Source organism: Perognathus longimembris, unplaced genomic scaffold (assembly GCF_023159225.1).
Source record: "Perognathus longimembris pacificus isolate PPM17 unplaced genomic scaffold, ASM2315922v1 HiC_scaffold_4531, whole genome shotgun sequence".
Taxonomy (NCBI): domain Eukaryota; kingdom Metazoa; phylum Chordata; class Mammalia; order Rodentia; family Heteromyidae; genus Perognathus; species Perognathus longimembris.
Genome location: NW_025959859.1, coordinates 142,498 through 160,294, shown reverse-complemented (window position 1 = coordinate 160,294; position 17,797 = coordinate 142,498). Strand labels below are relative to the sequence as shown.

Below are 17,797 nucleotides of genomic sequence, written 5' to 3'. Positions count from 1 at the left end.
GTCTTCCTCTTTGGAAATGATGGTTCTGCTTGGATTAAGTATTTAAAAGAATTGATGTTCAACATGGAGTTGATATATATATATATATATGTATATATTTATATATATGAATATATGTACACATATGTATATGTATATGTGCGCATATATATATATATATATATATATATATATATATACAGAGAAAACTCATATGTTCTCAAAAAGTGTACCTATTCCTTGCTTTGGCACTTGACTTGTCAGTGTTTCTCATATTGTTTAAGACTCATAAAGAGTACAAAAGCAGTAGTACAAAAGGTGGCTTAGTGGTAGAGTGCTTGTTAGCATGCATGAAGCCCTGGGTTCATTTCCCCTCAGTACCACATAAATAGAAAAAGCCAGAAATGGTGCTGTAGCACAAGTGGTAGAGTACGAGCCTTGATCAAATAAAGAAGCGCAAAGACAGTGCCCAGGCCCTGAGTTCAAGCCCCAGGACTGGTAAAAAAAAGTACTAAAACAATGTACAAACAAGTCACACACAGTAAAACAATGTCCTCCTAATGTCTTTTTTTTCTGTAGTTTCAGATGGCTTCAGAAGAATTAGAAAATGGTATGCCCTCCAATATAGATGCTAAGATATATGTCGTAAACTTAGTTGCTTCTCTCTTGAAATGTCACTCCAATTCTACATTACCAGAAGGAACCAGTACAAGAACTCCCCCCAAAAAAGTTGAATGGGTAAAAATTCATGGTTTCTTTGGTTCCTGTATCAGTTGTGCAGTTTATTTGAGGTTCTATAATTGAGGGTTTCTGGAGCTTTGTGTGATTCTATGTTTCAGGATTGTGAACTTAGATGTGACTCTATATTTCTCTTAGGACAGACTTCTCTCTCCCAAAGCAACAGTACCTAGGAAACTTTCTAAAGATAAAAGCCATCACAGACACACCTGTACCAAGAGTTTGGTTTGTTGCTTCACTTCCCTAGGTGATAAACTTTATGTATGTATATTAATGACCCAAGCTCCCAAATGTACGCTTTTAAAGATAAAGTTAAACCCTGGTGAGTATGCCTATACTGTTGCACTTAGCTAATGTAGTGGAATGTAGGTCTCACAAATGTGCTCATCCCTAGTATAGAGAGTTTACCATTCCTATATTAGCCTTAAATGACTCTATTCTATAGAGCAACTGTGTACCAATTTAAGTTGCTTTATATTGTCACATAAGCTAGGGTAATCACAGATCTTTCACATAAACTTTGCATCTTCATTCATGTTAAATGCACCTAACTATACCCTGATGTTTCTGACCATGTCATAGATTCTTGGAGAAGCACATGTGACCACATAGGACAATGTGGTCCAGATGTGTAATTTCTGGAATGCTATCTTCAAAGCCAATATAATTTATAATGGCAGCATAAGCAATAGAATGCTCAGCTTGTGACCATTTAAAACCACAGAGGAGTGATTAAATAAGGACTTGACTTTTGTTGTTAGAATGATATCAATATTACTTTTGTGAGTCTCATCCATCTGGGTAAAGAACATCAGTCCCTAACCCATGCGTCCTCCTCCATGGTGATCTATGTTATTGGCAATTTGATTGTGGTTTACACCATGAATGTGATTGGTACTTAGAATTCTGACCACAGGGTACATGATGCTAGAACCACATCAAATGGTACAAAGCTTGCTGCTTTTACTGAGTTCAAACAATTTTTTCTTGAATAATAACTTCCTAAACTGAAAAAATGCAAAGCTTCAGTGAATTCCAGGATTATGAAGTACCTTAAGGTGTGTTGAGGATGAGAATAATTTGTCAGTCTCTGTTCTGATGCGTTCATTGAGGTCACTCCATGAACCATATTCCTTTTAATGCCTTTTGGGTCACAGTTAATGACAGATTATCCTCAGTAGTTTTATTAACTGATATTCAGCATAAATTATAGCTCTGATTGATTTTCAAGATTTAAAACATTTTATGTCTACATTCGTAAGCAACCAATGGGAACAATGAGACACAGTTATATTTACAGAGATCACATTGTCATTAGAAAATTCCCAAAGATCAATTTCCCCTTCCTTTCCTACTTCTCATTTAATTTCTCCTTTCACTAAGAAAAATGCTCAACCCAAAGTTCTAGTTAAGACTTTTCAGACCAACACCTTGCACACTGCCCGGGATGCTAATCTCAGTTCTTTGAGTAAACTAAATATAGCATTCACAATGACTTACCATTAAACTGACTGTGTTCGGGCTGAGGATATAGCCTAGTGGCAAGAGTGCCTGCCTCGGATACACGAGGCCCTAGGTTCGATTCCCCAGCACCACATATACAGAAAACGGCCAGAAGCGGCGCTGTGGCTCAAGTGGCAGAGTGCTAGCCTTGAGCGGGAAGAAGCCAGGGACAGTGCTCAGGCCCTGAGTCCAAGGCCCAGGACTGGCCAAAAAAAAAAAAATAATAAAAAAAAAATAAACTGACTGTGTTCTAGCCACCATGGAACGCACAGTTAAGAAGACATCATGTGAAAAGAGAAAGATATCCTTGAGGAATTATTGCTTGCTGAATTGATAAGGTACCTCTTCTTTGCCTGAAAGAGAAATACAGCTTTATTCCTTTTTCATCTTATACAGTGAGATCAGTAATCCAAACTTGAGCCAGGAAAACCAGATTTAATCTATTCAGGATTCTGCTCAGAGAAAGAGAATGTTTCTATGCCACCCTGTGCAAAAATTTCATGAAATATCATCTTATCCCAGAAACAGTTGGCTGTGGTGATAGGTGTCTGATTTGTCAGCTACATAAAAAGTATAACTACAGGAATTGTACTATAGAAAGATCCGGGGTGGGGGTGGGGAAACCAAGACTTTAACTGAAAATAAAGAAAAAAAAAGGAGTTTCTGTGGTAAAGGACTACCTCACAAGTGTGAGCACCTGAGTTCAACTTTGAAAACTACCAATAGAAGTAATGACTTGAGGGCTGGGAATGTGGCCTAGTGGTAGAGTGCTTGCCTAGCATACATGAAGCCCTGGGTTTGATTCCTCAGCACCACATAAACAGAAAAAGGCAGAAATGGCACTGTGGCTCAAATAGTAGAGTGCTAGCCTTGAGAAAAATGAAGCCAGGGACAGTGCCCAGGCCCTGAGTCCAAGCCCCAGGACTGGCAAAAAAAAAAAAAAAAAAGAATGAATTGAAAATATATATTAGAGAGGCATTGGAATTTGTTTGAATAGGTGGAGGAATAGATTGCAAAGGGAAACATGATGTCATCAACTTTATACTTGCTGCCTCTTCTTAGGAAGCACTAGGTCCTGCTTAGTGAAGTAGTTAAGAAATTATGATCTTGCTTAGGCACTGGTGGCTCATGCCTGCAATCCTAGCTACTCAGGAGGCTGAGATCTGAGGATCACAGTTCAAAGAACTGTGCAGAAAAGAACTGGGCAGAAAAGTCCTTGAGACTCTTATCTCAAATGACCCACCAGAAAACTGGAAGTGGCACTGTAGCTCAAGTGGTAGATCACTAGCCTTTACCACAAATGTGCGGGGACAGTGTCCAGACTGACATAAAAAAAAAAAAGTTTTGATGACCTAAATTGAGTTAAATCATATGTACCCCAAGGAAAACTCATGAATTTTCAATAGATGTATGATTTCCTTCTCTTTGTTTTAGCACTCTATGTTGTGAATGTTTCTCATATATTTTTTTTTTTTTTGCCAGTCCTGGGGATTGGACTCAGGGTCTGAGCACTGTCCCTGGCTTCTTCTTGCTCAAAGCTAGCACTCTGCCACTTAAGCCACAGTGCCACTTCTGGCCATTTTCTGTATATGTGGTGCTGGGGAATCGAACCCAGGGCCTCATGTATACGAGGCAGACACTTGCCACTAGGCCATATCCCCAGCCTCTCATATCTTTGTGATAAGCATGAAAGAGAAATAAAACTATGTGAAAGTCACTCACAAGGCAATAATGTTATAATGTTTTTGTTTCTCTAGTTTCAGGTCCCCCCAGAACAAGTAGAATATGGTAAGTGTTCTGGAGTTATTAAATGAGGAAAACAGTGTAGATGATAAGATGTGTGTGGCAAACTTATTAGCATTTCTTTCAGAATGTCATTCCAATTTTTAAAAATAATTTATTGTTGTTAGTATTCTTGTTGTTATAATTATTATAAAGATGATATACAGAGGTGTTACAATTACATAAGCCAGGTAATTAGTACATATCTTTTTGGACAATGTCACCATTTCCTACACTCACTTCCAATTTTTACCTGAAGAAATCAGTATGATACAAAGTTTAGATAAAAGTTGATTTTGGTATAACTTTTTCCAAGTCCTGCCATTTCCTTCCAAATGGAACAATGTCATTCTTTCTGATAGAGGCATAAAATTCCATTGTGTATATGTAACACATTTTCCTGATCCATTCATCTACTGAGGGGCATCTGGGTTGGTTCCAGATTCTCGCTATGACAAATTATGCTGCGATGAACATTGTTGTGCTGGTGGCATTACTGTGATTTTGTTTGTGGTCTTTTGGATAGATACCCAAAAGTGGGGCTGCTGGGTCATAGGGGAGTTCTATATTGAGCCTTTGGAGGAATCTCCATACTGCTTGCCAGAGTGGCTGAACCAGTTTACATTCCCACCAACAATGAAGTACGGTTCCCTTTTGGCCACATCCCCTCCTACAATTGTTATTATTAGTTTTCTTGATATATGACATTCTTGCTGGGGTGAGATGGAATCTCAATGTTGTACTAAGTGAAGTGAGCCAGACCCAAAGAAACACGGACTCTATGGCCTCCCTTATTGGGAATAATTAGTACAGGTTTAGGCAAGTCATAGCAGAGCATCACAAGGCCCAATACCTATGCCCTTATGATCACATAAGATGATGCTAACTGAAATGAACTCCATGTTATGGAAACAATTGTTATATCACAGTTGTAACTACTTTCAACGTCCTATGTGTATCTGTAGCTTCTATTATTGATGATGTTCTTGTATCACCATCCTGTGGTTGTGCCTACACTATCTCTGTAATCTTATCTGAGTATATTGGAAACCGTGTTTACTGGTATTGGAAGTAGGAAATTCAAAGGGAATACCAAATTTGAGAGACACATGGTAAAAAAGGAGAAACAACTACAAAAGCAATACTTGCAAAACTGTTTGGTGTAAGTGAACTGAACACCTCCGGGGGGGGAGGGAAGGGAAAAGGGGGGAGGGAGGGGGGTATTAGGGACAAGGTAACAAACAGTACAAGAAATGTATCCAATGCCTAACGTATGAAACTGTAACCTCTCTGTACATCAGTTTGATAATAAAAATTTGAATTAAAAAAAAAAGAAAAAAAAAAGTTGATTTGGGGGAGGGGGCGAAAACTTGGATTTCTTCAGTTGCTTTGTCAGTTATTTGGTTCTTATCTGTTAATTTTATTTTATTTTATTTTATTGCCAGTCCTGGGGCTTGGACTCAGGGCCTGGGCACTCTCCCTGGTATCTTTTTGTTCAAGGGTAGCACTCTACCTCTTGTGCCACAGCACCACTTCCGGATTTTCCTGTATATGTGATACTGAGGAATCAAACTCAGGGCTTCATGCATGCTAGGCAAGCACTCTACCACTAAGCCAACTTCCCAGCCCTCGATATTAGTTTTATAAGTTTAATATATCTGGATTAAAGAACACTAGACCTTACCAATGCTCGCTCTCATTGATGACAAGCTGTGTCACTAAGCACTGGCACAGACATCAGATCGCTGGGCACACAAGTGACAGAAATGGAAGGATAGAAGGAAACATACCATATGATGCACAGTCATTTTTAATTAGCAAGTAGCAGTATTTTGAACATTTCATATATTATTATATTTTATCCAATATTAAAGCGTTAAAATATTTTGCCAAGAATCAAGTCTAGGAGTCTCTTTTTTCCATGGTAACAATTAATAAATAAAGTTACAACTTAGGTTATCTCATCAGTCTTCATATATGTTAAACAAAATAGTGACCATGAGGCTGGGAATGTGGCTTAGCGGTAGAGGGCTTGCCTAGCATGCATGAAGCCCTGGGTTCAATTCCTCATAAACAGAAAAAGTCAGAAGGGACAGAAAAATTTCTGTTTGTCTGCATTCTCCTATGATCACTAATGTCATTCCATGAATCCTATTTGTTAGGATGTTTGGGGGTCAAAGACAATAACAAAATTATCTTCAGTAGTTTGTATGAATTACCAACGAGCATAAATTATAGCACAGATTGTTTCACAGGATATAGGACATTTTATGTCTAAATTTCTAGGCAAACAAGAACAATGAAACGCTATTTCATTTACAGATAAGCTTACATTGCAATTAGCACAATGCCCAGAGAGCAGTTCTCCTTTACATTCCTACCTCTCACTTGGTTTTTCCATTCATTGTGAAAGATGCTCTACCAGAAGTTCTATTTACATTTTTCAAAACATTAGCTGACACACCACCCTGTGGACTCATCTGAGCTCTTTGAATTCATTATGCTTACTTAGCATGACCAGTCAGTAATAGTTAAACTGTTTGTTTCTAGATGTCCTGGAAGGATCAGTTCAAAATTCATCTTATGAAAGGGAAGAATATATCCTTGAGGAGTTATTGCTTGCTGAATTGGTAAGATACACTTTCTTTTTCCTTTTAAGTCCAGAAATGATCTCATATGAACCAAAAGGCTGGGAATGTGGCTTAGTGGTATACTGCTTGCCTAGCATGCATGGAGCCCTGGGTTCAATTCCTCAGTACTACATAAACAGAAAAAGCCAGAGTGGCACTGTGGCTTTGAGCAAAAGAAGCTCAGGGTCAGTGCCCAGGCCCTGAGTTCGAGCCCCAGGACTGGCAAAGAAAGAGAGGAGGGAAGAGGAAGGGAGGGAGGGAGGGAGGGAGGGAGGGAGGGAGGGAGGGAAAGAGAGAGACACAGAGGAAAGAGACAGAGAAAGAAAGGAAAGAATGAATGAAAGAAAAAGAAAGAAAGAGAGAGAGAGAGAAAGGGGAGAGGGAGGGGGAGGGAGGGAGGGAAGGGAGGAAGGAAGGAAGGAAGGAAATCAATTGATGATTGAAATTAATTTGAATCATACATATTCTAAGAAAGCTCCTGAGTTTTCAATATATGTGCTACTTCATGTTTTTGCACCCTATCTTGTCCTTGTTTCTCATATGTTTCCACTACTCATGAAAAAGAATAAAGCCATGTACAAGTAAGTCACAACACAATATTGTTTCTACAGTTTCAGTTTCCCACAGAACAAGTAGAATATGGTAAGTGTTCTGGACTTATTAAATGAGAAAAGCAATATAGATGCTATGGTTCATGGGGTAAACTTAGTAACTTAAAATCTTACCCAAATTCTAGGTTACCAGAAGGTATGAGTACAGTATGAGGTTGGATAAAAGTTGATTCTTTGGATAAAGACTTTTTATGGCTTCTTTGTCTGTTGATTGGGTTGTGCTGGTCCCTGTCTATTTGTTTGGGGTTGTATAATTGAAGACTACTGGAGCTATGGTATAATTATGTGCTTAGTGATTGTGAACCTACATAAGACTTTGTACATCTGCGATGGGTTTTCTTAAGACATGTTTTTTATTTTGTATGGCAGACATCCCTCAGTAACTTTCTGAAGATAAAAAATCCATCATAAAAAACACTTTACACATATGGAATATACATTATCTACTCCTCACTACAGTTTTACCCAGAGTTGAGTTTGATGCTCCATTTCTCCAGATGGTGAAACACACATATGGATATTAATAACCTACTTTCTCAAATTAGTACATTGAAAGACAAAACAGGAGCCTATCTAATATACCTATACTATTGGTCTTCACCTAATGAAATTAACTTGGGATACACCAATGGGCTCATTAGCCCTAGTACAGAGAACTTACCATTCCAGTAATAAGCCTAAATTCCTCCATCCTGTAGACTCATTGTCCCTCAATTTAAGTTGCTTTTTTAGTATCACATAGCCAAGACAGACATTTTCAAACGGAGTTTGGAATTTTCATTCATGGTCAATGCACATAAATATAATCTGATATTTCTGACTGGTTCAGTTTCTTGGAGAGTTACAAGTGACGGTGTGGCAATATGAGAAGACAAACCCCAGGGCTGGGAATATGGCCTAGTGGCAAGAGTGTATGCCTCATATACATGAAGCCCTGGGTTCGATTCCCCAGCACCACATATATAGAAAATGGCCAGAAGCGATGCTGTGGCTCAAATGGCCAGGGACAGTGCTCAGGCCCTGAGTCCAAGGCCCAGGACTGTCAAAAAAAAAAAGACAGATCCCAACACACAAATATTTGGTTAAATATTTTAGTATATTTTAAAGGCACCATGGACAATGGAATGCTCAAATTGTGACATCTGTAAACCCAGAGGAGTGATTTCAACTTGTTTGTTAGAATGATATCCATATTACTTTTGTAAGTTTCATACACCTGAGTTAAAGAAAATTAGTCCTTATCCAGGTGCTCTGTGAGGAGCTGGGAATGTGGCTTAGGGGTAGAGTGCTTGCCTTGCATGCATGAAGCCCTGGGTTCAATTCCTCAGTGCCACATGCACAGATAAAGCCAAAAGTGGCGCAGTGGATCAAGTGGTAGAGCACTAGCCTTGAGCACATAGAGGCTCAGGGACAGTGCCCAAACCCTGAGTTCAAGCCCCAAGACTGACAATAATAATAACAACAATAATAATAATACCCTTTGCAAAATGCCCAGACATCAGTTTTACCTTACTTTCCTATCTGTCATTCTAGTTCATAACAATACACCTTACATAGCACGCTGTGGACTAATTTGTGCTCCTTGAATTCATTACGCTTAGCATTAGCAATAATTAAAAGTCAAGCTGTTTGTGTTCCTAGATTTCTTGGAAAGCTCAGTTACAAAGGGATCTTCTGAAAGGGAGGAAGATGTCCTTGAGGAGTTATTGCTGGCTGAATTGGTAAGATATCCTTTCCTTCTTTTTTTTTTAAATTAAATTTTATTGACAAGGTGTTGTGCAAAGGAGGTAGAGTTATATAATAAGGCAGTGAATACATTTCTTGTGATATCTTACCCTTTCCTTCTTTTAATTTAAAATCAACAATTAAACATGAAGCCATTACACTATCTCCTGTGTGTAATCTGAGCTACTCAGGAAGCTGAGAAAGTGTTTCTAGGCCATCCTGGGCAATAGATTCATGAGATGTTATCTCAGCCAAAGAAAGGATGGATATGGTAATCAATGACTATCTTGTCAGCCACTTGTAATATGTAATTATGAAAATTATTGTCTAAGTGATACAAAATAAGTGATACAAAAGGGCTTCTGGTATGGATTTTAAAGTGGTAAAGGAAACCTCACAAATGTGAGCCCCTGAGTTCAAACCTGAGGACCACCAACATGAACAATATAAACAAGAATTTCTTTAAAATATTCAGTGTAGAGCTAGGAATGTGGCTTAGTGGTAGAGTGCTTGCCTAGCATGCATGAAGCCCTGGGTTTGATTCCTCAGTACCACATATATAGAAAAATCCAGAAGTGGTGCTGTGGCTTAAGTGGTAGAGTGTTATCCTTGAGCAAAGAGAGGCTCAGGGACAGTACCCAGGCCCTGAGTTCAAGTACCAGGACCACCAAAAAAAATTCAATGCAGGCATTTGAATGTGGTTTATGGAATGATTCCTTAGTACCCCATAAACAGAAAAGGCCAGAAGTGACACTGTGGCTCAAGCGGTAGAGTGTTAGACTTGAGCAAAAGAAGTTCAAGGACAGAGCCCAAGCCCTGAGTTCAAGTCCCAGGACTGGCAAAAAAAAAACAAAAAACTATGAAATCTAAAGATCACAGTTGAAAGCCCAACTAGTTAGGAATGACTGTGAAACTGTTATCTCCAAATAACTACCACCAAATTTGCCACAAGTGGAGCTGTGATTTAAGTGACAGAATGATCACTTTTGTTCCTTTAGCACACATGTTCAGGGACAAGACTCATCCCCTGAGTAGAAGCCCTTGAGTAGAAGGACTGGCACAAATTGAAAAAACAAGGTGGTAATGATCAAAGTTGAGTTTAGTGATACATATTCCAAGAAAGCTCATTTTCCTACTTTGGGCACCCTATCTTACCATGTTTCTCATAACATTTCAATACACATGAACAAATGAAAACCATGTGCAATAAATTCATAACACAAAAATGTCATCATTATATCTTTCTCTAGTTTCAGGTCCCCATAGTAGAAGTGGAATATGGTAAGTGAGGAAAACAGATAATAAGATGCATGTGGTAAACTTAGTACCTTCCCTTTTGTACTGCCACCCAAATGGTCATTCTTTCTGATGTGGACGAATAGAATTTATGTGTGTGTGTGTGTGTGTGTGTGTGTGTGTGTGTATACATATATGTATGTATATGTATACATATATATGTATCACATATATATGTATCATATATATATATGTATCACATTTTCTTGATCTATTCATCCACTGAGGGACATATCTTGGCTATGGTAAAAAATGCTGTAATGAACATGGTTGTGCTTTAGTGTGGCCTGGTTTTTGGCCCATTGGATAAATGCCAAGGAGTAAAATTTCTAGGTCATAGGGAAGCTCTATATTTAGCCTTTTAAGGGACCTTTATACAACCTTCCAGAGTGGTGGAACAAGTTTACATTCTCACCAACAGTGTAATAGAGTTCTCTTTTGTCTACGTCTCCATTTATTATCGTTAGTTTTCCTGATAATGGCCATTGTAACCGGAGTGAGGTGAAATCTTAGTGTTGTTTTGATTTGCATTTTTATGGCCAAAGATGTTGAACACTTGGTGTGTCTATTGGCCATTCTTTGTTCTTCCTTTGAGAAGTCTCTCTTTAAGTCTTTAGCCCATTTATTAATTGGGTTGTTGTGTTTTTGAAGGTTTATTTTAATTTTTTGAGCTCTAAGTATATTTTTTCTATGAAGCCCTTATCTGATTTATAGCTAGTGAATATTTTCTCCCATTCTGCAGGCTTTCTATTTATCTTGATGGCTATGTCCTCTGCAGGCAGAAGCTCTTCAGTTTGATATTTCATGTATCTAGACTGTCTGATTTGTTGTGATTCTAGATCTCAGTTTAAGTTTTACCCCATGCTGAGTAGGCTAAGGGTTTCCCCTACCTCTTCCTGTAATATTTTCACATTGTGGTTGATTCTGGTGCAAGGTGATACACAGGTATCTAGCTTCAGTTTTCTGGATGTGTATAGCCAATTTTGCCAGCACCATTTGTCAAAGAGGCTTTCTTTTAACCTGTGTTTGGAGTCCCTTATCAAATATTAGGTGGCCATATGTTTGTGGGCTTATTTCTGGGTTTTCTATTCTGTTCCATTGGTCCTCAGGCCTCTTCTTGTTTCAGTACCAAGCTGGTTTTGACTTTGTAATAAAGCTCAAAGTTTGGTATTGATATTCCTCCAGCGCTGTTCTCCCTGCTTAGGATTGTTTTTGCTCTTGTGGGTCTTTTATCTTTTCCATGTGCATTTTTGGATTGATGCCTCTATTTCTTTGAAGAAAGTTGCTGGGATTTTGATGGGTATTGCATTAAATTTGTAGATTGCTCTGGGCAGAATTACTTTGTCTACCATGTTCATTCTTCCCAACCAGGAGCACAGACTGCTTTGTCATTTCCTTCGTCTGCTTCAATTTCTTTCTTTCTTTTTTTTTTTTCAAGTTTTCATAATAGAGTTCTTTCACATCTTAGGTTAAGATAATTCCTAAGTGTTTTATTTTTGAAGACTTGAAAAATATTATACTAAGTGAAGTATGCCAGCACACGTGCACACACACGCGCACAAACACACACACACATACACACACAAATAGGCTACATGGCTTCCCCATTTGTGGTAAAAATAGAATATACCTATAAATATATGAGTAAAACATACTGAATGACAAAAGTAAATAAAACTGGAACATGATAAATTATATAGGGCCCTCGTCATTAACATACAGAGGCCAAAGAAGGCTAAGCATAGGAGTGGTGGGCAAAGGATCAATAGCTATGGACAGATGATCCTATAAAATAATATTCTAATACTCTATGAAATGAAATCCAAGAAAAGGAAATAGACACCCTTTAGTTGCCATTGTTGCTGTTTTTGTTTTCTTTTCCTTTTGCCTTGTTTGTTACTTTGCATTTGGAAGGGTCAGGGAGGGCACATAAAAGGTGGAACAAGGATGAACAAATACAGCAGTGATACTCACTAGATGCTATATAGAAAATGAACTGAGTACCTTACGAGTGGTGATAGGAGGGAAAGTTTGGGAGAGAGTGACAGAGGGGAGACATGTATAAAATATACAAAAACAATTATAAGAAATTAAATGACACCCGAATTCTAGATTACCAGAAGGTATAAATGTAGTATAATGGTTGGATGAAAGTTGATTCTTTGGATAAAGAATTTCTCTGGTTTCCTTGGTTGTTGGATGGGTTGTGATGGTGCCCTTCTGTTTATTGGAGGCTGCATACTTGAAGACTGATGGGACTTTGGTGTAAGTTTATGTTTGGTGATTGTAAACATATATGTGATTGTGTATCTGTGATGTTTCTTGAACATATTTGTATCTTATACAGCGAAAGTTCCTCAATAGCTTCCTAAAGAAAAAAATCCATCACAAACATATTTTACACATTACACCAAATATACATTACATTATCTAGTCATCTTGTACCTGGAGTTTGGTATGTTGCTTCACATTTCCAGGTAATGAAGCTATCAATATTAATAACTCAATCTCCAAAGTTAGTACATTGAAAGACAAAACAGAGGCCCATGTGAGTATGTCTATACTGTTTGTCTCAGCTAATGAAATTAATTTGGGGCTCACTAATGGGCACATTAGCCCTTGTGCAAAGAAGTTACCATTCCTGTATAAGCCTAAAGTATTGTATCCTATAGAGTCACTGTCCCTAAATTTAACTTACTTAATGTCAGGTAAGTCAGTATAATGCTAGAGTTTTACACAGAGTTTGGTACCTTCATTCATGTGAACTATACATAAATATATACCTTTATGTTTCCAACTAGTTCATAGGTCCTTGCAGAGGTGCAAGTTATTATGTAGGACAATGTGGCCCACATCTTAAAGTTGTGGAATGATATCTTTAAAGACACATAAAATTTAACTAAGTATTTCAGTATGCTCTATATCGGCAGCATGAAAAACAAAAGTCTCAGTTGTGACCATTTAAGACACTAGAAAACCAACAAATTAGGACTTCTGTTTGTTAGGATAATCCCCATATTACTTTTTTTTACCAGACCTCGGGCTTGAACTCAGGGCCTGAGCACTGTCCCTGGCTACTTGTTGCTCAGAGGATGGAACACACTCACTAAAACAAGTCTCATGGACTTTCCTGGCCAGGAAAGCTTCAAACCGCAATGCTCAGATATCAGGGAATGCACAGGTAAGTTAACAGGTGACACTCAACATTTAAAAATCTTTAATTGGGGTGGAAATATGACTTAGTGGTAGAGCACTTGCATAGCATGCATGAAGCCCGAGGTCTGATTCCTCAGCACCACATAAACAGAAAAAGCCAGAAGTAGCTCTGTGGCTCAAGTGGCAGAGTGCTAGCCTTGAGCAAAAAGAAGCCAGGGACAGTGCTCAGGCCCTGAGCCCAAGCCCCAGGATTGGCACAAAAATGAAAAAAAAAATCATTAGTGATCACTTTTCTTCTTTCACCTGCCTTTTTATTTATTAATTGGTTTGGGGGGGATTTTTGCTATTATTCATAAGGCCTTGCTATTTTTGCTCAAGTTTCTTTTTTATCCTCTGGAAAATAGCTTGCACTACAACTTGGGCAGATCAACTACTGGCTATTTTAGTTTGCTTCTTCTCCTAGGGCTAGAACTCAGTCCCTGGTCACTGATCTCTCTCTCTCTCTCTCTCTCTCTCCCTATTTTTGGTGGGTGGCGGTGATGGTGGTTGTTAGGGCTTGAAATTAGGCCCCGGTGAGTCACTCTGAGGGTTTTGTGCTTTTCCCCTCATAGCTAACAGGTCCCTTCCTTGAGCCACAACTCAGCTTCTGTCTTTTTTTGTGTGTGGTGGTCAATAGAAGGTAAGAGTCCCATGAGTAGCTAAGGGCACTACAGAGAGTCTTAAAATCTGAGGACTTTGGTTCGAAGCCAGCTTGGGCAGGGAAGTCCATGAGACTCTCATCTCCAAATAACCATCAGTAGAAAGTAGTAGAACTCTAGACTTGAGCAAAACACCTCAGGTTTAAGCTCTAAAATAAGGTTCATGGACTTTCCTGCCCAGGCTGGCTTTGAACCCTAATCATTAGATTTCATTGACCTAAGCAGGTAGGATAACAGTTATGAGCCAACATTTAAAAATGTTTACCTGCGGGCTGGGGATATAGCCTAGTGGCAAGAGTGCCTGCCTCAGATACACGAGGCCCTAGGTTCGATTCCCCAGCACCACATATGCAGAAAACGGCCAGAAGCGGCGCTGTGGCTCAAGTGGCAGAGTGCTAGCCTTGAGCGGGAAGAAGCCAGGGACAGTGCTCAGGCCCTGAGTCCAAGGCCCAGGACTGGCCAAAAAAAAAAAAAAAAAAAATGTTTACCTGGATCTTCTCTTCTTTCGCCTTCCTTTTCATTTATTTATTTATTTATTTAACTATTGTTATAGAGCTTGGCCACTTTTGCTCAGTTTTTCTTTTTTGTTCTCTGAAAACTAGCTTGCTGTATAATTGGACCCATAGATCAATGTTTCTTTCTTTCTTTCCTACCTTGCATCTTCCATCTTTCTCTTTCTTTCCTTTCTTTTTCTTTCTTCTCCCTCCCTCCCCCATCCCTACCTCCCCCCCCCCTCTCTCTCTATCTCTCTTTCTCTCTCTCTTCTTTCTTTCTTTTCTTTTTATATCATTACTTTTCTTTCTTTCTGGTGGTTAATAGGAGATAAGAGTCCAGGGGTACTACACAAAGTCCTAAAATCTGAGCCTTGTGATTCAAAGCCAACGTGGGCAGCAAAGCCCAAGAGACTCATCTCAATTAAACACCAATAGACAGAGATTAGTAGAGCCTAGCCTTGACCAAAACCTTACAAGTGCAAACCCACCTCTCGAACACATGAAAACGGGTGTCATGGACTTTCCTGCCCAGGCTGGCTTCGAACTGCGACCCTCAGATTTCACATTCCATGAGCAGCTTAGATTATAGTTGCAAGTAACTATTTTTAAAACTGTAATTCATTCTTTTTTGCCTTTTCATTTATTGTTCTTGTTGTTAGTACAGGTTTTATGGCTTGTTATTAAAGGCCTAGCCACTCTCCTCTAAGTTCTCTTTTTACTCTGTCTTCTGTTTTTTGTTTTGTTTTTTGGTGGCTAACAGGAGATAAAAGTCCCATGAGTTAGACACGGGCACTAGAGAGGCTTGAAATCTGAGGACTGTGGTTCGAAGCCAGCATGAGCAGGAAAGTCCATGAGACTCTCATCTCCAAATAATCACCAGTAGAAAGTAGTAATAGAACTCTAGCCTTGAGCAAAACACCTCAAGTTTAAGCTCTAAAATAAGGTTCATGGACTTTCCTGCCCAGGTTGGCTTCGAACCAAGATCCTTAGATTTCAGCAACCTGAACACCCAGGATCACAGGTGTGAGCCAACATTTAAGAATCTTTACCTAGGGCTGGGGATATAGCCTAGTGGCAAGAGTGCCTGCCTCGGTATACCCGAGGCCCTAGGTTCGATTCCCCAGGACCACATATACAGAAAACGGCCAGAAGCGGCGCTGTGGCTCAAGTGGCAGAGTGCTAGCCTTGAGCGGGAAGAAGCCAGGGACAGTGCTTAGGCCCTGAGTCCAAGGCCCAGGACTGGCCAAAAAAATAAAAAATAAAAAAATAAAAGAATCTTTACCTGGATCTTCTCTTCCTTCATTTTCCTTTTATTTTATTAATTTCTTTTTCCCCTTTTTGGATGTTGTTCTTAGGACCTAACCACTCATGTACTTTTTTTTTCCTGTCTAAACTAGCTTGTGCTATAACTTGGGCCACAGCTCAGCTGCCTTCTTCTTTTTTTTTTTTTGATGGTTAGTAGAAGATAAGAGTCCCATTGGTAGTCAAGTGAACTTCAGAGAGGCTTGAAAACTGAGGATCATGATTCAAAGCCAGCCTGGGTAGAAAAGTCCATGAGACTCTTATCTCCACTTAGAGGCAGTAAGTAGTAGAGCTCTAGTTATGAGCAAAACTCTTCATTGTCAAGCTCACTTGTGACACACATGAAAACAAGTCTCATGGACTCTCCTTCTCAGGCTGCCTTCGAACTGCTATCCTTAGATTTCAACAAATGGGAACAGCTGTATTACAGGTATGAGTCTAGATTTTAAAACATTTAATTGGATCTTCTCTTCTTTTTACTATTTATGTATTTACTTAAGTGTAGATTCTCCAGCTTATACTTAGGGCCTTGCCAGTCTTGCTGAATGGTGTGTGTGTGTGTGCAGTAGCAGATAAGAGTCCTATGTTAGGCTATGCTACCAGAAGGTCCTGAATTGTGCTGATCTTGATTCAATGTCAGCTACTAAGAAAAGTCCATGAGTCTCTCATCCAATTAACCTCCAAGAGACCAGAAATGGTCAAGAGCCACCTTTGAGCAGAAAGCTGTAGTTCAATCCCTGAGTTCATATCACAGAACTACACACACACACACACACACACACACACACACACACTCACTCACAAATGTGAAGTGGGCTTCCTGTCCTAGATGGCTTTGAAAAAGTGATTCTCAATTCCAGTCCTTTGAGTAGCTAAAATTACAAGCGTGAATTGTACAAGAAATGTACCCACTACCTTACGTAGGAAACTGTAACCCTCTGTACATCACTTTGGCAATAAATAATTATTCAGAAAGAAAAAGAATTACAAATGTGAGCCACCAGCGTCTTGTTCATTTTATCACTTATTCTTTTATTGTCAAATTGATGTACATAAGGATTACAGTTCAACACGTAAGGCAGTGAGTACATTTCTTATCAAACTTGTTACCTCTTCCCTCATTTACCTCCCTGACCACTTCCTAATTCTCCCCCCCCATAAGATGTACAGTTGGATTACAACATATAGTTTTATAAGTATTGCTGTTGCATTGGTTCACCTTTTGCCCTTTGTCTCTCCATTTTGATGTTCTTTTTCCCTTCCCTAGTTCCAGTAAACTTAAGAAATATGGAAAGCTTCGTGAACTTGCGTCTCACACTTGTGCAGGGGCCATGCTAATCTCTGCATTGTTCTAATTTTAGTATATGTGCTACTGAAGCGAGCACATCATTTGGTTTAATTGACTCTTTGTGCTTCTCTTCCACTCTGATTTTTATTATTTTTTGAGTGGCCTTAGTGCTAGATCTGTGTGTTGTTTTTTTCCTTAGCATTTTTTTTCTTTTTTGCTAAAGGCTGGGCTGTACCGCTTCAGCTACCACAAGTCCACTTGTGGATTTTTGCTGATTCATGGGAGATGAGAGGCTCCTGGATGTCCTTCCCAGGCTGGCTTTGAATCACAATCCTTTGATTTTTGGACACTGTGTAGTACCCTTGGCTTCTCATGGGACTCTTATGTCCTATTATGCATGCAAATGGGGGGAGGGGGAGGGAGGGAGAGGCAGAAGTTGATCTGTGGCTCAAGTGGTCCAGCCTGCTAAGCTTGAATTAAGAAAAAAACAACAACTTGCAAGCCCAGTTTTGGCCCTAGGTGTACACTCTGCTTGATGTATGAAAGATAAAACAAAACAAAACAAGCCAAATTATTTGGGCAGTGACCAGGTGAT

The 17,797-nt window shown here is 39.2% G+C and overlaps 1 long non-coding RNA gene and 1 other non-coding gene across 2 annotated transcripts; one reads left to right on the top strand and one right to left on the bottom strand.

The window, feature by feature from the left end:
* The first annotated feature begins 3,976 nt into the window (after window positions 1–3,976).
* On the top strand, window positions 3,977–10,230 carry LOC125344842. Its single transcript, XR_007209648.1, has 3 exons — window positions 3,977–4,008; window positions 6,553–6,632; window positions 10,219–10,230. It is a non-coding gene; the product is annotated as an uncharacterized LOC125344842 (long non-coding RNA).
* Window positions 10,231–17,195: 6,965 nt separating this feature from the next.
* LOC125344846 lies at window positions 17,196–17,299 on the bottom strand. The gene has a single exon (XR_007209652.1). It is a non-coding gene; the product is annotated as a U6 spliceosomal RNA (small nuclear RNA).
* Between the last annotated feature and the right edge of the window lie 498 nt (window positions 17,300–17,797).